The 20,954-nt window shown below is 46.3% G+C and overlaps 1 protein-coding gene across 12 annotated transcripts in view; it reads right to left on the bottom strand.

The window, feature by feature from the left end:
* The window catches only part of LOC129214633 (uncharacterized), a 56,409-nt gene that overhangs the window by 16,423 nt on the left and 19,032 nt on the right, over nucleotides 1-20,954 (bottom strand). For 2 of the 12 annotated variants that reach the window (XM_054846597.1, XM_054846586.1), the window contains exon 1: nucleotides 8,186-14,148. The exons of 5 other annotated variants lie outside the window; for them this stretch is intronic. The gene's annotated coding sequence lies outside the window, so the exon portion shown is untranslated. Of the gene's footprint in view, nucleotides 1-3; nucleotides 650-677; nucleotides 5,334-5,356; nucleotides 5,423-8,185; nucleotides 14,149-18,215; nucleotides 18,237-20,954 lie in introns of those variants that run through there. 5 more of the 12 variants (XM_054846593.1, XM_054846600.1, XM_054846592.1 and 2 more) reach the window with 5 other exon arrangements.

A 20,954-nucleotide genomic window follows, 5' to 3' on the forward strand; every position in this document is an offset into this window, starting at 1 on the left:
TACTGTGAACAAGCAGGGAAATGGTGTGATATCTCCTACTCCAGAAGACTGCAGGATGCTGGATGAGTCAGCGGTGCTTTATCTTGATACTATCAAACTTTTGTTCCTTCAACAAAATTACATCACATCAGAAAGCTGTTGGAAGGCACAAATTAAGGTGATCTTGAATGTCACAAGGCAGCAAGGACAAAGCCAGGATTTGCTTGCCAGGCCTGTGCCACGTTGTGGCACGCTGAGCATCCACTGCTGCCAGGAGCTTGCGCCATGCTCAGCACACATGCAGCCACGCAGAGATGCTGCCAAATCACCCTCACCCATCTGCACAAGGTCTCTTCCACCAAGAGCCTTAGAGAAACTGCAGGGAGTAGCGACAGCCTGGAAAACATTCACATTAGTCGTACATTTTTTACAGATCCGAACCATACTCTTACTAGCATTCGAATTCACTGCAGAATGACACAGTCGCCTTTTTTGACATTCCCTAGTATCGGGCAACATCTGTTACGATTTTTGTGTTTAAGAAAAGTAATAGGAGAGTTATTTTGAAACCTGTAAAAAAGCTGCTCTCCCTACATGCCAAGCTCATGTACTACATGTACTTCTGCTTTGTTTCACTGTTGACCTGTTCAGAGCTCAGCTGTTGGCTGAATCAGACTGAAAGAGCAATCTTGCCATACCTGGGGAGACAGCGAGCCTGAATAAAGCAGCTCTCTTCTGTAGCTGAGTCTTGCTTGTACTGGCCAATAACAGCATTTGGAAAATTCCTGGATAGGGTGAAAACAAGCTCTTTTCTTGCAATAAATAAATATTTAGCAACTCCAATATTCATGGCAATGCCTAAAAGCCTCTGTAACACTTGCAGCTGAGCTTCCTCTAAAAGGCAGATCATTTCCTAGAACAGCACTAAACCTTCCAAGGAGCACAAGCCAAACAGGAACCATATTTGTTGTGAACCTTTAACCTACAAGTGTTTTGTTGGCTTTTTAGGAGAAACACAAAAATTTTTCCAAGCATCCGTGCACCCTGAGTGTCCAATGGGTCTGGTTTTGATTGGGGACACAGCTACAGCACAATTAATACCCAACAGCAACTCAGATCTGAATAAAAGGGAGCAAAGATCCAAAACACTTCCAGCTTTGCAGACACACTCGCAGTCAACAACACTATAGACAAAGCAGTTCGGCTGAGCAAATAAATTAAAACAGGATCCAAAGCTTTTGTGAAAGGAAACCGAAAGAGTTTAACAGAATTATTATTGCTTAATCACAGAATTGCAGGGGTTGGAAGGGAGATCATCTAGTCCTGCCAAAGCAGAATAACCTAGAGCATGTTGCACAGGATTGTGTCCACGTGGGTTTTGAATCTCTCCAGAGAAGGAGAGTCCACAATCTGTCTGGGCAGCCTGTCCCAATGCTCGGTCACCCTCAGAGTGAAGAAGTCTTTCCTCATATTGAGATATTCCTGTGTTCCAGTTTGTGCCTGTTGCCCCTTGTCCTGTCACTGGGCAGCATTGGGAAGAGTCTGGCCCCTTCCTCTTGACATCCACCCTTTAGGTATTTACAAGCCTCTCTGTCTTCTCCAGGCTAAACAGCCCCAGCTCTCTCAGCCTTTCCTCATAAGAGAGATGCTCCAGTCCCCTCATCACCTTTGTAGCCCAAAGCTATTACAATTTCCCCTTTAACAATAGAGACACCAAGGACTATAAAAGAGAAACTGCAATTAAAATACCCTGGTGACCCTAACTATTCTTTTTTCTTCGCTGCTAAACAGGACATAAGGAAATCTCTTTTCTCCTGGAAAATCGGATGTCTGAGACCATGACCAAAGCATGCAAGTTACTTTTCCTTCAGTACAGATTTTTAGATACACAAAAAAGCACAGCTTTTCACAGACTAAAAAGAAGATAAAGTAGATGGAAGGAACATCAGTGTTCCTGAAGCAGGAGTCGGCACACGCTTCTCCAGTCTCTGCCAGGTTATAAGATTAGGGATAATATTTGGTGATTACTGAAGTTTGGGCTTACCCTTTTAGGAGCAGATCTGTAATTACCAGGAAATCAGTACTGAAAAGATGAATAAAGGCAACATTTTTAAAAAAGACTTTTTAATATTAAGCCTCGCTGATAAAGCTCCAGTGACAAGCCCTTCCCATGGGGCAAAGCTCCCCGCAGCAGCTACAAGCACCTGCTGTTACTTTCAGAAAAGAGTTTTCAAGATTTTTGAAGGCAGCGCTGAGTGGTGTGGGCACACCATGGTCCCCACCCTGCAAAGAGAGAAATGGCCTGAAGAAGGCGGCCGTGTCTAAGTTAATAAATAATGTATTGTTACCTGACCATCCACTGTCTGTGCATCAGTTTGCTTTAGGATTCTAATACAAACCAGCTCATTCCCTCCGAGACAAAGAGGTGTTAACAGATGGGCGCCCCTGTCATGCCTCCCTTCCTTTAACTATAGAGTGAACTCTGAGTTTTATGCTCCTGCCATATGGCCGATACGACCTTCTCGTTAGCAATCACAACCTCTTCATGGTTTCTGGGTGCCACTTTACCCCATTTTCGTCATTTACCATTTTGAATCCTAGCATGAATGCAAGAAAAGATCTCAGCTTTCCCCCCAGGCAGCCAACGCTGCTCTAACATACCTCCGTTTGGTGAACTTCATGCGTAACCAGGAAAGGTGCCTGGGTCCACCAAAGTGTGCGTAAAAGAGGGAGCTTAAAAATCTGCAGTCACATCCTACCTCCTAGCCTTTCCTTAATGACTCCAGGCATTTAGGAAATGAACACAAGTTAGTGGATCTTCCACCCTCCTACTTTTTTTTTTTTTTCTTCTGCAAAGGAGCTGCTCTTTTTGCTTTCATGGAGGTCCTTTAACTACCAGGAAGCAGATGAAAGCAAAACCACAGCACTGCTCTATTTTTTATCGGCTTAGAAGGCACAGCTACCCTGTATTTTAAAGACTCACCACACAACTTCCTGCTGAGACCAGCTCAGCAACTCGGCTGCTACTGCTTGAATCCCTCCCTGGGAAGAGCAAGTTTTGAGAGCTAGCACACATGCCAAAGCATCCTCAACACTCCAACGCAGCACCTTTCCTCCTTATTTGCTGCATCTCACTGCAGCTGGTCATTTCCTTCCCTACCAGCCTTTCCCATTCCCCAGGAGCAGGGGAAAAACCCATTGCTGAGCAGAGTTTTGAGATCTGCCTGTTCTCAGATCGGAAAAGGCTCCAGTTTCACTAGCAGGTTCAGGTAATTGTGGTGATTTTTTTTGGTTTGGGGTTTTGCTTGTTTTTTGAAATCTTTATTACTTCTTGCATAACAGTGCCAAATTGCAGTTTGGCATGCCAATAAATTGAGTAATTCTATGGCAAACTCTGCAGCTGCTGGCACCACGGGAGCAGGCAGAGGAAATCTTCAGGGCCTGTAAGCCCAGGGTACAAATGAGGATAAAATCTGCTGCTTTCTTTAGGTTACAACAGGAAAGTGACCTGTAGAGTGACTGACCCCACTCCTTTCCTTTTTCCCTATAAGCCTAGATAGCCCCACAGAGCCATAAGCTCTTTTCCTTGACTTGGCCATTCCCTTTGGCACATGCACTGACCTTTTCTGGTCCCTCACCATCACCATACAGCGCACAGCCACCCTATGCAGTGTGACCTGCAGCCGGTCACAAGCAGCAGTCCCAGCTCCGCGCTGCTATAAGCTTTAGTTACGTCACGGATGAGCAATGTCTCCTCCCAGTCCACAGTCCATTAATTCACTCAAGCCACCGTTTGTACTTTGTCCCGATTTTCATGGCACAACCTACAAACTAAAAGGCTCTGACTAGTTGATTGTGTTTGCAAACTGTGCTCCAGTAAAAGAGTACTGTTCCCGGAAGGCTTTGTGTGCTTGGTCTTTTCCGAGTGCTGCAGCACACTGAGCTCTTGTAGTTGAAGAGGTGAATAATCAGCTTAGGGAGACACAATTTCAGGGGTTTATTTAGCAGACATCATACATGAATTATCAGCCTTCAGTTTAATCACAGTGCTTGCAATCAGCTGCTGCCCCTTAAGTGCATCTGTGGATGATATGGTCACAGTTCAGGACTGCACCTTCCGTATTAGAAAAATACTCCAACACTGAGTCATTGTCCACCATGACACTCTCAAGTTCCAGGCTCAGGGCATTAAGTTAGAGCTATTTCCTTTAAAATAACCAAACCCTCAAAAAATTCCCCTATCTTTCTCTGGCAGGCATGCTGACCTTGGCTAAGACCCCATATAATAACCACACGCACAAAGTTGAATTAATGTCTCTCTCCACTACATTCTTTCATCTACTTCCCCCTCACCTACTCTTAGCTTTAGTCCAGGCTGCCGCCTTCTCTCCAAAGTTCCTCAGGCTCAGGCATTTCTACTTCCTTCCCCCCCGCCTCCTTCTTTCTTCAGATCAAAAGAATGCTTCACTGGGACACCAGAAATAAGTGCAGCGTGACCCGGAAAGGCAGGCAGAGGAAACGGCACCTTTCGCAAGTAGATGCTGAAAAATTACAGACATTTTAGGGCAGCCAGCAGCATCCCATCAATACACAAAGCGCACAGCCTCCTCCGGCTCCCTCCAGCCGGGGATTCCTGCTGCGAGGTGGATGTGGTACCTGGGGTTTCTGACTGATAGATGAAAGCCTGATCCTTGCCTAAGGTGTCATTTAAGGTAACATCTCTGTATATGATCTTCATATAGGTACCTTACTTGTGACACAAATTTTAAGTTTTCATGGATTAGTTCCCTCCACCTTCTCCCCTTGGTTTAAAATCTTAAAAATGCCAGTGGCATACTGAGATATACAGTGGGCTGTAAAACACCTCCTTAGCTGATACTGATTTTCTATTAAATGCTTTGACTGCCCACACCGTGACTTCATTATTAACAACAAAATTATACACCTTGTCTCTCATTAGCTAATAATTTTTAAGACTTTTAAAACTATATCCTCCAACCAGCCTATAAATAGAGACATGCAACTTCCTTCAAAACAATTTTAAAAAAAAACTCGTATTTCCTTGACCATTGTGTCCTAAAACATAGATATATTTAGAGGAGGCTTAATGCCCTTTAAGATAAGCATCATCTGCTTGCAGATTTTCCCCATAGCCAGCAAGTCTGCCAGGTTTTACACAACAGAGTCCAAAAGAGTCATCCCATTTCTTTGCAGTGCAATCAGGTGGACTCGCAGATAGACAGGCAGTCTGCCTGCCCCGGCCAGTGACCATGGGCACATCGGCCAAACGCACCTACATCAGCCCCAGCACTTTGCCCTAGAGACAGAAATCATAAAAACCCACAGTCCAAGGCCAGAGATGGAACCGGCAACACACCTTTCTCACGGCCGTGCCACTGGGCAAGCAGGATCACATCAGACTGCGGATAACAGAGTACCACGCGTGGCAGCAGGGTTATAACTCAGCCCACGGCAGCTCCGACTCACTGGGACAAAGAGCGTTCCGGAAGAACCCATTCAATTCTCTCTTCCTCTCCCCCCACCCCCCAGGTCGTTTTTCATCTCAATGATTGTTTTCTGTTGCAACAGAAACACTTAGCTAATGCTCAAGTCTATTTTCAAGTTAACGGAGGCAGTGGAGATTTACAGGCTAGGTTACTGCCACAGCACCTGGGTACAGGGGAGGTAAGCCCCCCCTCATGCCCAAGACCACTGTCAGGAATCGCCAGAGAAGCTGCGAGCATCTCTGCCACCCAGACTCACCCTGTCGCAGGCCTGGAGGCTGCACTCCTGCCCGCTCCTTTCAAGCGGATTATTTCCATGCCCACTCTTGCTCCTGCTCAGGAACGTGCGACTTCTACAAGCCCACTCTTTCTTCACCTGCCAAGAAGAAAATTTAATCTCTGGGGTTTTTTCTTGTAGCCTATATGACAGCTTGACAGTCTTATTTGAGCACTTTAGAAAGTCACCACTGAAGAATATTTGCCACCAGTCCCATCCTCCTTCATCTATTTATTGTATTCTGAACTGTATAGACAAGGTTTAATTAAGTAGGTGTGGTGTTCTCCTTGCTTTACAACTGCCCCACAACTGGATGTGGTATGTGCAGCCAAAATAAAGTTGAATGCAGCAAGAAGGGATCTAAATACAAGCATATTGCTGCCATGAGCTACACTGGCTCATAGGAACTGCTGACATGGTGATGGCATACAAAAGCAGCTGAGAGATCATGTTTCGTTCTCTGGGAAAGTTGGACTCATGCACTTTGGACCATAACTGAAAGCAATTCCAACACAAGTCACGAACAGTTTGTGGGAGAAAGGGACTCTCATTAAGGAAAGAGTAAATTATTTTGGTTGCCCAAAACAGAGGCTTATACAGCGTGAGACAGGATGAGGACCACAGGAAAAGGCAACTCCTAATGACCGAAATCTCAACTTCCAATATTTTTTTTATGTTTTTTTTTAAACCACATCATCTGATATCCACAGGAGGCTGGATCTTATCAATAGATTTACAGGTGTGAGAAAATAGCGGTGCAATCCTTTCAACCCTAGCACAAAAGGATTCATTCACCTTCTGCCAGCTAAAAACCAATACTTGTCTGCACATCGGCCTGCCCTGCCAAGGGCCAAGCAAATACAGCGCTGCCTGGAGTGACAGAATGGGATTTCCCTTTCATGAAAGGAAATGCTCAAGTAGAGCAAAATCAGCTTTATGCTGTTGTCGAGCTTTCCCCATATGTTTTCCAGCAGATGAAGAGCATGTCTGGGAGGATGAACTGCAGCAGCAGCAGCTCTGTTCCACTCCAGGCTTGGCAACACCAGCCCTGGCCACGTGTTTTGTTTTTGTTTGCTTTGGCCAGAACAGAGGGTAGAAATAACAGCTATAAATTCCTTTGGGAACATGTATTGGACAGTGAGTTTTGGTGGCCTAGAAAAATTTATAGGCTCAAAATATGAACACACTTCCATGAGCAAATATACACTACATGACAAGGCTGCAAGCTTAAAAGCCAAGGCCACCAAACAGCACATCCCAGCTCTTAGGTGGTCACACAACATAATTTGGAGCAACCTACCCTTCCTCTATGCCGGTTTACCCTCTGTAAAAAGCACAAACACCTCCGGGCTATAGAGGTGAGCCCGAAAAATTTGTCCCCAAGATAGTTACCAAGTGCCACAACTTACTTCTAGGTCTGCATGTTTGACAAGTACTTCATAGCCTACTCAGCCACCTTCTCTCTAGAAACCAAGCAACTTGTTCGCATTTATGCCTGCATCTAAAGAATGCAGATTTCACAGCTGTGGATGTCTGTGTCTCAAAACTACAACGATGGAATTGCAAAACAAGCCTACTTATACAAACAGTTGTGTTATTGTTTTAAAGTGAAGAATGCGACTGAATATTTAAAAGGCAATGACCTAGCTGACACAATCCTTGGCATCTCGGTGCAGCTCATACGCCTTCTGAGGCATTTAAATCTAGATATTGCCCAGAGAATAACAAAACCCAAAAGGCAACAAACATCACAGGCAAAACCTTTCCCAGATACATCTGGTACAAACTACACTGGGGAGCAGATCGCTCCCTAAGCATACAGGGCACTCCTCAAAGAGCAAAGCCAGGGAAACCACCCCAAGACCACGTACAGAGTTTTATGCCTGTTGTCCCTGAGTTTCAGTCCTCGACCCAGTACTGCTGACCTCTCAGGCCACCTTGGGCAACAGCTCACAAGCCAAAGCCGCAACCCCAGGAGCTCAGTATGAAAACAAGAAGTGGAATGATTTCTCACAACACAAGAATGGAGAATTTTTAGACGCCTACTTTCTTGTAGGTGTCCTACTGTGTGCTGGCAAAAACCAAGAGTGCTGCTCAGCAGCACCAACCAAACCTGCCAGTGGGAATTAGTCTTCAAAATTAAGCAGGGGCAGTAGAAGGCAATCACCAGCACCACAGATAGCAAACGAGAAGGCTATAAGATCTCATAAGACTGGAACAGACTGTTTGCATGCTACCATCTACTCTCCTAGGCAAAACCAGAAAAGACCACACACAGATAGATCAGCGTAGAGGGAAAAGAAATTAAACTAATATCAGTGAAAAGTCCATTGCAAAACACAGGAGGTGGGTAAGACAAAAGACTGTCCCATGAACAAGCCATAACTTCTGGATCCACCAACTCTGACCAGGGAATAAGACTTACCCATTGCAGTACAGCCACTTTGGGGAGGGGGTGGAAAATGGGGTTTGAGAGGGGCTGTTGCCTCCTGATGTCTTGTTCTGCCCTAAGATCTCTCTCCAGAGGTCCCTGGACAGAACACTTATTCCTCAATCACCGCTAGCAAAACAATCTAGGGACACGCTACATCCTCTGGAACTCTTGCTTGTATGACTCATACTTTGCATCTGACACTACTGCTCTTAATTTGGCCGTTTACAAGAATAGAGTTTATTTGCAATGCGGATTTCGCTCTCAGAGGAAACTATTTTATCCCTGGCACAAAAGACGGGGGATTTTGCACTGCTTCCTTGATCTTCTATCTCACACTGGAGTCCAGTGATCCAAAGAACTCTCACACTTCCCTAAGATATTATCGTTGCTTCCAGCCAAAAATGAAGAATCAGTTAATGTTTCCCTTTTCCTATCTACATTCCAGAGGATAAATGCACATAAGATTTAATGATACAGGCATCTGATCTTTTGACACCACTGGGCCTGTTTTCTGCTCCCCTACTATACAAATTGCATCGGTACCAGGAATCTGCAGATTTTTAACCCTTTTTCCTTCTCTTTAAAAGGGCTGTTTAATCACAAGCCTATGATGTTGTTATATTTACTGCACACTGAGGAGAAAGAAGCTGTCAGTCCCACTGCAGCCCAAGCCCCTCGGTGGCTGTTGCAGATGGGGAGTCAGGTGGGGAACACTCCTGATGCTGCAAGGGACTTGCACCTCCTCTCCAATACAGTTCCCCCACAGACACTGTCTATAGCAAGGCTCAGTGGTCCACCACTTCAGGCAAGACAGAAAAATGAAGAAATTCCCTTTGCAGCACTGTTTCCCTCTCTGGTGTGCTCTGGACTGAGCTTACTTCCTGCTCTCCCACCTGGACCAAGCTGATGTTAGGGTCTCCCTTCCAGCTGTGGAGCAACTTCAGCTCATGGTGCAAAAGGATCTTGCAATGGCTATGCAGATGCCATTGTTTCTGAAGCATCAGAGCAGATCTCAGTGCCATCAAGCTGAGAGACAGGAACCTCAGCAGAAGATTGTCCATCTTTCAAAAGTGAGGCAGCTGTGCCAGCAGAAGAACCTCTCTTACAGCTGCATCCCAAGCAAAGAGCTGTCTCTAGAGCTGTTTTCCAGCTTAATTGCCTGTCAAATCTCCAGGTCTCATGATTTCCTCCACATTTTTTAACTCCTCAGAGAAGAATCACACTCCCCTTGTCTACCAAGGTTGCACCAGAAGGAAATCTTGCCATGGAGCGATGCAATGAAGAGACCCAACATGGTTCAGGAACCACAAACTCCCCAACAAGAAATACAATTCCAAAAATAGCCTTCATTCCAACACAGCTTCTGGCCAGTGCAGACCACACCAGGAAGGGAGGGAACACATTCTTCCATCTTCACAAATTGAACATGACCCCAGATTTATTGGCTTCACGAGTTTCCTCCTTTCTAGAGGACCTTTAGCCTTGGGTGGTGTCATCTTTTCTCACATATAGAAAAAAACCCCATACTATTTAACTGATGTGGAAGATAGTTTCCCGAACAGCTAGGTCTTAAGATATTATTTCTACAAAGCGTTAACAGACAGCCTGTGCTCAGCCACCATCCCCCTGCCAGCAAGCCCCACAGCTGCAGCAAGGCCATGACTGACTTAAATGAAGGGGAGCATGTAGATCATCTTCAAACAGAGCTTATAAAAGCTTATAAAACAGGACACTGTTCTCCAGCTGAGGTCCCACTGCCTGGAGTAACCATTTATTGCAGTCATGTTCAGTTTGGGGTCTCTTACAACCACCAGTTCTTGCAGAGCTGCCACCAGCGAGTCACTTCCCAACCCAAAATGGCACAGTTGCTTATTCAGATGCTGCTGGCAGACACAGAACTGTACCCACAAATGCCAGGCAGATTGCGAGTTGGCTACATGGCCACTTCTGCCTCTTGGACCAAGTACACTGGGAGAACATATGAAGTGAGGTGGGTTCCCGGCTAACACATGCCATGAGGTCCAAACGTGCCGCTACCTAGATGGGCCTCAGGGAGTCTCCACAATGCCATCTTCCACCCAGCGAGGGGAATCCATTGCCTGTTTAAGCATAAACTTGTCAGTAAAATTATTAGACACATCATCTAAAGAGCAGTTTGTAAGATTTAAGGATTCAACTTCTCCCATTTTATTTCAAGACAACAGAATGAGGATGCCTCTCGTCATCAGCTTTTTCATGTGACATTGTTTATAGTTCTTACACGGAAGATCAATTTTTACATCTATGTCTGAACAACATTCTTGAACAGATGACAGAAAAGCTATTCTGGTTTAATTTTTAATTGCTAAAAAGATAAGGACATTGTTTATAACAGAGTGTTGCGGTTTAACCCCAGCCGGCAGCTCAGCCCCACGCAGCTGCTCACTTACTCCCTCCCCACAGTGGGATGGGGGAGAGAATCAGAAGGGTAAAAGTGAGAAAACTCGTGGGTCGAGATAAAGACAGTTTAACAAGTAAAGCAAGAGCCTCACACGCAAACAAAGCAAACCAAGGAATTCGTTCCCCACGTCCCACCAGCAGGCAGGTGTTCAGCCATCCCCAGGACAGCAGGGCTCTGTCACGCGTAACGGTGACTTGGGAAGACAAACACCATCACTCTGAACGCCTCCCCCTTCCTTTTTCTTCCCCCAGCTTTGTATGCTGAGCATGACATCATATGGTACGGGATATCCCTTTGGTCGTTTGGGGTCAGCTCTCCTGGCTGTGTCCCCTCCCAACTCCTTGTGCACCCCCAGCCTCCTCGCTGGTGGGGGGTGTGAGAAGCAGAAAAGGCCTTGGCTCTGTGTAAGCACTGCTCAGCAGGAATGGAAACATCCCTGTGTTATCAGCACTGCTTTCAGCACAAATCCAAAACACAGCCCCATATTAGCTACTATGAAGAAAATTAACTATCCCAGCCAAAACCAGCGCAGGGAGCAAGCAATGAGTGGAGCACATTTCCTGGTCAACAGCAGCTGGCTTATGCCCACTGTCAAGAGAATCTTGACCAAAGAGGCAGTAAAAGCCCCTACAGAACATATCCTTCTCAAAATACATCTTCTGCCTTGATTGACTTGGGGTGGTATCCTGAAAAAGGCATTTTGACTTTCTGGTTTTAGCCCAGGCTCCCGAGCACTGGTGCGTATATGAACCAGAGAATACATATCTGCCAGGAAGGGGAATCACCTCTGAGTCCACCTTTCCTATTGTAAAAGGAAATGGTTAAACATCAGAAGAGCTTGATTTTGTATACAATGTGGATAAAACTGTTCTCTCTGCAATTAAAACTGAATGTGTTCGATTCAGTAAAATGAGATTTCATTCCCCATGACTTGTTTGATTGTATTTGATTGTATTCATAGAATCATAGAATTGTTTAGGATAGAAAAAGACCTTTAAGATTGAGTCCAACCATTAACTGCCAAGTCCACCACTAAACCATATCCCTAAGCACCACATCTACACATCTTTTAAACACCTCCAGGGATGGTGAACTCAATCACTTCCATGGGCAGCCTGTTCCAATGCTTCTGAATCTCATCGAAGCAACACATGCAGGAGATGCATAAAGGATGTGTTTCATTTAGAAAGATGATTCAAAGGGATTTTTTTTGAGTTTTTCTAAGCATTCAGAGGACATATTTAAACAAGATTTTTACATAATCTGTCTAAGCACGAGACACTTGAGACATGAACTACTTCAGGCTGAGCTGAAGCATAAAACCTCTATTTTACAGTAACACGAGCTTTGTCCTACCCCACAGTAAACACCAAGTAAATCACCCCATCCTTCATCTGGGGGCTAGCTACAGGCAAAACCTTGTAGCTAGTGCACCTCAAAGTACCCATCCTACGGTTTCCATTTTCCCTGCAAGGGACACTAGCCATTGCTTGCTGTGGGATGTCTTTTCTGGTATCCAAATAGGAGAGGAGGAGGAGGATAGAGAATCCAGGCTGATGCTGGGCAGTGGGGCTCCTACAGGGCCCCTTTGCCCTACAGGAGCCTGCCCTGCTCAGGGTGCCACCGTCCAGAGCCCATCAGCACAAGGTAAAGAGGATCACAGAGTAGAAGACACAGATCTGCACCCCAGAGGAGCCACTGCCTGACACTGAGGCCAAGACACAAGAGTTCTGAGCTTTAGCTCTTCACAAGTCCATGTTCTGGGTGGTGGGAAGCACAATGCAATGTCCTGGTGGTTTAGGGGCTTATGATAGACCTCCTGTGTAAAATCAGCCACCACATAATGCAGTATTTGTGGATTTTTTGGTTTGCAACCAAATGCTTCCTTATTTGAGCATAGCTTCTCTTTCCTGCCCAACACAAAGATGACTTTGACCTATATATCCGAACAAATTCTAGTTGTTCTCAGCTGACATTTTCATACCAAAGTCTGACTCTTGCTGAGGGCACACATTTGTTTCCAACGCCATTTGCCATAACTGGGCCTCTCTGAGGACTCACACCAGTTCTGCTGACGTTGACTTTCATCCTTCTGAACATTTCCCTCCGTAGAGAGCTTTTCTTCCACAAGGCATAGTCAGATGCCAACGTGTCACAGGCCAGCCCCTCAGGACACTTGCTTATTGATGCACACGTGTTTTCCTCGTTCCTGTCATTCTTGCATTCTTTTAGCTGAAGTCTTGTCACTTGTGCAACACAAAAGAGACCTGAATTTCAGAGAGAAACATGACTTGAGGCAGTACAAGCCCAGCAAGTCATAGCTTCATTATTCCCCAAGATTGCTTACCAAGCAGAACTGTAAAAATGAAATTGGAGGACAAATTGAAATCTTTCAAATTTTCATTCCTGCTCCTCAAATAGACATAGACCTACAACATTCTGTACTGGTTTTTTCCCCTCTATTAATACAACAATAGATCCATTATCCAGATGCACATGTGCGCAGGCGCAAGCAGGAGAGGAGTTTTGCTTTAAGGGAACTGAAGGAAGGAAGGGTGAACAATCAACTCAATATCTGACCATCACAGCAGTGAGTTCCCAATCAACCGTCAACCCTTCATGACAGATATCAGGATTATGGAACGTATGCCAAAACTATAACTGCAGCTAGCACTGAGCTACAAAGTGAAACAGAACATCAGGGATTATTAGGAAGGAAATACAGGACAAAATAACAACACACAACAGTGTATCCATGCCTGCGTGCATATTAGCTCATGTTCCAAAATAACAACATAGAACTCTAAAAGGCGTAAACATGGGCAACAGCTGAAACGTGACCTGCAGGACAAAGGACCCAGAAAAGCAATGAAGATCTGCAAGAGATGTCCATGAAGCTGGGAATCACCCTGAGAAACAAAATAGGGAACGTCACCTCCTCTGTCCCTGCAGGGCAAGAAAGTGGGGTTCACAAAAACCAACATTGTCCTACATGTTTAAAACAACCAAAAGAAGATCCCTTTGCTACAGCGCATAGTGCCAATCCAGAAACCTTTGGTTCATTTGGGATTAGACAGATCTACGGAGGAAAGGCACAATGGAAGTTCTTAAACACTACTGCTTCGATGTGAACCCCAGCTCAGGGAGTCTCCAACTGCTACCTGCCAAGAATGTACATCCCAGAGGTACGCCGGCTGCTGAGGCCAGCTGAGGTGGATAGATGGTCACTCTTACAGATGGGATGTTGGGTTCCAGCCCAAGCCAGCAGAGCTGGTCTGGTCTCACCAGGTGCCAAGTCGAGATGTTCTTTGTCTCTGAAGTAAACAGAGATATAAGTGGGCTTGGAGTTTGAACTTGGTTCCTTTTTTATGATCAGAAGAGCGTGGGGGAAAAGTTGATGAAATGGCTGGAGCAGCAAGCACCAAATCCAAACAGCCCTGAGTTTTTGAAGGATTAGGGGTGGGAGGAAATGGGGTTAGCCATAAGGCACTGTATTTGGATTTTCCATACACAAAACCACATACAAATAAACTGTACTATTTAATACCACATTATTAAACACACTTGGAAAACATCCAAGCTACGTGCAGAGTTCATTTAGTCCAACATAAAGTTTGTTCAAATCCAGAAGTCATTGAAATTCACACCACAAAACTGCAGCAAAACAATGGCAATGTAAACGTTCAATCAGGAGCTATGCCAGGACTCCAAACTCCACATTTCCTTTAGATTCATTCCCAAAAATGATATGTGTTTTTATGTCAGACCATGCTCAGTTCTCCTGAGGGATTCTTTAGACGCTCCCTTCTACTTGCACAACTCTGATTTGCTGCAGATCCCAGATAAGATCTGTTTTTCCATGGAAGCTTCCAAAAAAGGAAGGATCCAGGAAATAATTTTGTAACAAAATGTCATCTTTCAAGATGCTTAATACTCCTGTACTCCACGCAGGAATAAATACAGGTCTGTGAAACCAAAAATGGAAAGTTACTCACATAGTCTTGCTTCTATTGTCCCTTGCAAAGGTAAATGAACTGATGAAGACCTGGAGGGATGCACAGTGGCACAAAGCACTGTCTTCAGGTGATCATGGAATAATCCTGTTACAGTTGCTGAGAACAAATCTAGAGATAAGGACCTCAAACTGGATCACTTTCGGTTGCAAAGGATTAAAGCCCTTGGGTTGGAAAGCACTCAGTCTCAGCCACCAGTCTGGCTCCAAGGCCACTGCTTCTCAGGTGGGTTACATGTGAAGACAGCTATCCACACACCGACTTTGCACCACTCAGGGACCTTCCTTGCCATGATCCTGCTGGCACCAGACCATGGTGAGGCAGGCTGTCCCCCTGCAGCCCATGGAGGACACCATGCCAGAGCAGGGGGATGCCCAGAGAAGGCTGTGACCTCATGGGAAGCCTGCACTGGAGCAAGCTCCTGGCAGGACCTGTGGACCCGTGGTGAGAGGAGCCCACGCCAGAGCAGGTTTGCTGGCAGGACTTGTGACCCCGTGGGGGACCCACGCTGGAGCAGTCTGGTCCTGAAGGTCTGCACCCCGTGGAAGAGATCCACGCTGGAGCAGTTCGTGAAGGACTGTAGCCCGTGGGAAGGACTCACGGTGGAGAAATTTGTGGAGGACTGTCTCCTGTGGGAGGGTCCCCATGATGGAGCAGGGGAAGAGTGTGAGGAGTCCTTCCCCTGTGGCAGAAGGAGAGACAACATGTGATGAACTGACCACAACCCCCATTCCCCATCCCCCTGTGCTACTGGAAGGGAGGAGGGAGAGAATTTGGGAGTGAAGTTAAACCTGGGAAGAAGGGAGAGGTAGGGGGAGGGGGGTTTTAAATTTGTTTTTTCTTACTCTACTCTGATTTGATTGGTAATAAATTAAACTAATTTCCCCAAATCAGTCTGTTTTGGCCATGATGGCAATTAGTTAGTGATCCCCCCCGTCCTTATCTCAACCACAAGCCTTTTGTTGTATTCTCTGTCCCCTGTCCAGCTGAGGCAAGGGGCAATAGAGCAGCTTTGGGGGGCACCTGGTGTCCAGCCTGGGTCAACCCACCACAGCATGGACCCTCCCTCTGCCACAGCTCCAGGAGGAGAAACGGGGGGGAAAGCTGCAGGGCTGGAGCTGCTCTCAGTGGTCTCCCACAGTTCCAGCCCATGGGTAACAAGAATAAAGGGAAGAGGTTGATGGTGCAAAATGAAGTGCCAGGGACAGCTGAGGGAGAAGCCACATGCTGCTCAAAGCAGATATGTGATTTTCTGATTTCTCACATGTGTTTAGGGTATTCCCCTTGTTACAACTCCATCTCTAGCCATTTCAAACAATTACCTAAACTTCCATTTCCTTCCTCTATTGCTCTGGCTCCTGGGTTGAGATCAGCTGTACGGCAGATGTTACTCTCAGAGGGTCCAAAATAATCCAAAATTTCCATGCCCAGATGAGTAAAGTTGCATCCTTCAAAACTTTCTACTTCAAATTATTGCAAAATTATGGTTTATGATTTCTAGATTTGTGGAATAGTTGAAGTAACAGCTCTATTCCAGATCTGTATTTCCTAGTTGTGTTTTCTAAATATAGTGCATAGTCCTGAAGTGCAATAGCATTAAACTCTAACCCACTGTCCCAGGATGAAATTATTTTATAAACATATGCCATAAAACCTCGATCTCAAAGAGCTTATGATTAGATAACCGTTAGCCGTCACAACAGCATGAGATGATGGAGAAAGGGAAAAATCTAGACTACAAGTCTAGTTTGTTACGATCAAAATCATTACACAGTGAGAGGGGCTGCTAACTTACATTAAGAGGTTTAATAGACAGATGGGGAAAAAGGGGGCTGGAGTGACTACTCCTAGATCTATGTGGTTCATCAAACACATCAGCACGGCTCTTCTAGGGTGTTCATTTGAGAATGGCTGTGTTTCTATTTGCAGGAGATTTTTTTAGTATTGTTCACTAGCAGCTGTTTTCCTGTAAGCCTGGAAAAGCCTAGAGGGCAAAGCAATCAGGCTCCATTTGGTTTAGTGGTTATTTGGGTTTTGGTTTTTGGGTTTTTTTTTGGGGGGGGGGGGGCGGGGGGAGAGGTGTTTGGTTTCTTAAAGATTAAAATCTGGTCTCGTTTCTCTTAGAAAAAAAATTAAATGGAGCACCATCAGCACACAGCTCCATGCAGGTCGCTGCCAGGCATGCGTCCGCTGGCGAGCAGCGGGGCCCTGCAGTCACAGCCTGCGCAGATGGGCACTGCTGCACCAGCGTGGCAGAGGGAGCGACGGCAGAGCTGCCGGGCACCCCTCTGCCCCGAAAAATCCATGCCTGGGTACTCTACCATCTTAGATAGCTTACTCAGTCACACACCCTTTTGTAGGGAGTCAGGACACGTACATCCCCAGGGGCTGGCAAGAAAATAAATTCACATATTACAAAATTTGGCTCAACTAGAACCATCTGCAGTCTTATAATGCCTTCAGAGCTCAAACACAGCAGCTTACAGCTCAGTGTTTCTTCACCCTGCTTTTTCTGAGAACCAATTAGCACTAAAAGACATCATTAGCACAAATGTGGAGCAGACGCTCCTTTCAGGGGGGGTCCAGCAGAATTTGCCTGTGGCTGTCTGCAGCATTTGGGTACCCTCATCCTCAGTCAGACCACAGGAGCGACACTCACCAGGTGTGGGACAAGTCAGATTTGCCCTGATGATCAGATAAGATCAGGTGAATGAAGGAAAAGGAAAGGCAGAGCAAGTAACACCATCTAGCAGAGAAATAAACAGGGATTACATTTGGGTTTTACTGTTTCCTTGGATGACTTTTTTTTTTTAAGCTAGAGCAAAATTATATAGGTCAATGTCTGTTTCCTGCAGAGTAAGATATTATAATGCATAAAAAACAGCACTGACTTTCCACAAGAGCCTAGGGTATCTGTACAATGCTTGACATTCACAGAAAGAGCCTATAAATTGATTGTTTTGGAGAAAGGAAAGGTTTGTTTTTGTTCCTAGTGAACAAATACCCTTCACAATGCTTGTCTCATGAGGGAAGTTTTTTTTAACATAAATAGAAGCAACAACACTTCAAAAGCTGGGGAACCACCTAGCTGAAGCACTGCTGAAAGGGGAGATAAAACCTCTCCTAAGTCATCAGAGCTGCTGACCAAGCTCCTCCGGGTGGGAGCATTTCTCAGCTTTGTAAAGACAGCCCAGAGCCCAGGTTAGTTCTGCTAAGAATCACAGCATGCATCTGTACTGGGTCCAAACACCTAATTCAGGCAGAGCAGGAGCAATGCTGTGGCTTTGGACTTCAGCCATTGCTAGAAACTCACTTTCAAACCCTCTCACCCTACTTTTTTCCACACCGTGAGCTGCCCTTACCTCTTACTCTGCTCTCCATGAGTTCTTTCCACCACCCGCTCCTGGACAAGGGCAGGAGATCACTCTCACGCTCATGCTTTCAGTTTACACCAAACCCAAGCCCTTGCAGCTACTGACTTTTTCTGCAGTTTCTACTGTAGAAAGGCTTTGAAGCAGGGCTGGGTGAAATGGTGCTTAGATACATGTGTCTGGGAGACAGTACTCACCTAGTCTCTGTGTCACAGTGCCAGTCCTGGCACAGGCTCACATTGTATTCAGAACTGCACAAATACAGAAACAAAAGACTGACCAAAGTTGTTTCTAGTCTTAGCAATGCTGAAATCACAACAACTTATTAAAAACAAAAGCAGAGGAAGGAACAACACTCTCTGAACCTCAAATGAGGAATCAATTCTAACAGAGCCAAACTAATACCAAGCTCCTCTTCAGTGACCAGTGCCTGCTACAAAACCACCTGAAGGCTCTCCCCTTTACTCATCTTCCACCTCAGCCCCACCACTGTCCTTGCGATGCGTCTGTGCCTGCTTTAGTACTCAGCATCTGGTAAAGGCTGTACTGCACACAGAGCAGAAACATCACTCAACCTGGACTCTTACTCCTTAGCAGGGATGGCATGGAGAGCAATAATGTGTTCCTCAGTTTGTAGTGCCAATGGATTTCCCTCCTCCAAGCACTAGTTTGCAGCGTTCCCCCTCCAGCCTTGCATTCCCATGAAGTGTTTGCCAACCTCCTTCGTGGAGCCCAGCGCATTACATACTCCTCCTGCTCTGGGCTGGGTGCAACACCGCAGCCCGAAGGAGGCTGAGCCACAGCACCCTTGGGTCCATGCAATCCAAACTCCAGCCAGCAACTTGCTCAGCAGCTTTGTGCCTTCCTTCCATCCTCACAATCTGTGGCATAAAAAGGAGATAAGAGCTTTCCTCTAGAGGAGATGCAGCTTGGCTTGAGGATGAAAACAAGACTTGTAGGTGCTTAGCATTGTTACTGTCATGTGTAAACAGCATACATAAGGCATATTCATTCCCTAAAGCAACAAACAGTCTGCTCCATGTAGCAATCCAGCATCTGCTCCAAATCCATTGGCAGACATACTTATAGGCTGCTGCTAGAGGCATGATTGCCACAGGAAAGGCCCTAAGCTCTTTCTGAAGCTTTGTTCCTGTTCTCCTTGTGATTGGCCCGAAAAGATAGTAAGAATTAAAAAAAAGTATTAAATGTACCAGTTGTTCTAGTGAAAATACTCGGGAGAAGAAACCCATTCAGCTTAAGCCTTACACAATTCATTCACCTCTGTTGCAGAGGATGGCGAGGAAGGCTCAACTTTATCAGAAGTATCATCAAAAATTAAGACCCCATTTACAGACAAGCACAAGAGATCCACAAGATTCACTGATCGGGTCACTGCTGTGACCAAAGGTAAATGTAGCACGACCTCAGCCTGCATTCTCTTTAGCAGTGCCCACATCAGCCAGCCTCCTTTCTAGAGCAGAGATCCCACGGACAGACATGGATTGTGTCCTCTGGCCTCCTCCTGGCTGATGCTGGGCCCTGGATAACCTCTGCATGCTGGGGCTGGTCCCGAACAGGACACAAAGCCACAGATGCTATCATGTGGCACAGGACAGGGCATTCAAAGCAGCTGATGGGAATCATGCAGAGATACCACCCCCAAAAAAAAGTATCTATCTATATGCAAGTATTAATCAATGATTTGAGTGAATAGCAGCCCTTACCAGCTCAACTCCAACAAAACCGGTCCACCAGAGCAGGCAATAGCTGCTCAGGGACTGTGTTCCCCTTGCTTTCCACCCAGAAGCAGCAGCTTTCCTGGCCAAGTGAAGGAGAGAAAAAATTAACTGACACCCAGCTATTAGTCTGAGTTTGACCCAGTGATTAGAACAGAAACAGCCCTCAGCTGGCACAACACTTCTGTCTCATGGCAGAACAAGACTGGGATTTCACATCCTCTCCTGGAACAGTTTGGGATAAAAAAAAAGCTCCTGTGCCAGTCCCAGCACCAGCCACTTGATGGCCATCCTGCTTCGCAGAAGAGTGGCACCGGGGTCCCTGAGGCCTCAGGGCCGGGGGCCTGCCAGGGACCCCCGAGCTAGCAGTCATGGAGCACAGGGGCCTGCAAACACCCCCCGAGCAGGGCTCAGCAACTGCTGCGCTATGCTGAGGGAGCACCGTGCAGCACAGCCCCCCCAGCTCCCCTCCGTGCTGATCGCACACCCGTCACTCTTCAAGACCAGCTACGGCACTGGAAGCAGAAGGGAGCGCAGAAAACGTTGAGGAACAAGCCCAGAGCAAGCACCGTGTGTGCTGCTGCCCAAGGCCCTGCTGCTAAGGCTTATACATGAGCGCTGCAGAAATCCCAAGCAAGGAAGTAACCTCACAGCCCTCGTCCACGTTACAGGAACGTGCAGTTTTGTTCTGGAGACTACATCAGAAATGGAGGAGGAACAGGTCTGCAAAGGCCACTCATCAGGTCAAAACGGTGCTTTTCCCTTGCCCAAAGACCACCATGGCAGGGAACACCCCCATGTTCCCCTCACACTGCCATGATCACCCCAAGGTATTTTTATTCAGTGTGTTTACAAGAACCACCCAAGCTCCAGGTCCCTGCTCTGATGAGGCAGGTAACACAGCCAGGATGCTCAGGGGAGGAACTTCATAAACCACCAATTAAACTTTGTGATAAGTAACTTATGTAACAGAAACTAGCAATGTTACATAAGTAAAACAAAGTAGTTCTGTAAATAGCTCCATGTAATGGAAACAGTCTGTTGCTGAGGGGAACTGCTCTGGAGCCGGCCTGACCCGCAGCCCAGCAGTGGGCCTCAGCGCGTGGCGGGTGTTTCCTGAGCCAGAGAGACGCCGGGGGAGCAGAAAGACCTGCCAGGAGCCAGCAGCTCTGGTGGGAGACGCTGACGTGGCCTGGGCGT

This window comes from Grus americana, chromosome 18 (assembly GCF_028858705.1).
Source record: "Grus americana isolate bGruAme1 chromosome 18, bGruAme1.mat, whole genome shotgun sequence".
Classification (NCBI taxonomy): Eukaryota; Metazoa; Chordata; class Aves; order Gruiformes; family Gruidae; genus Grus; species Grus americana.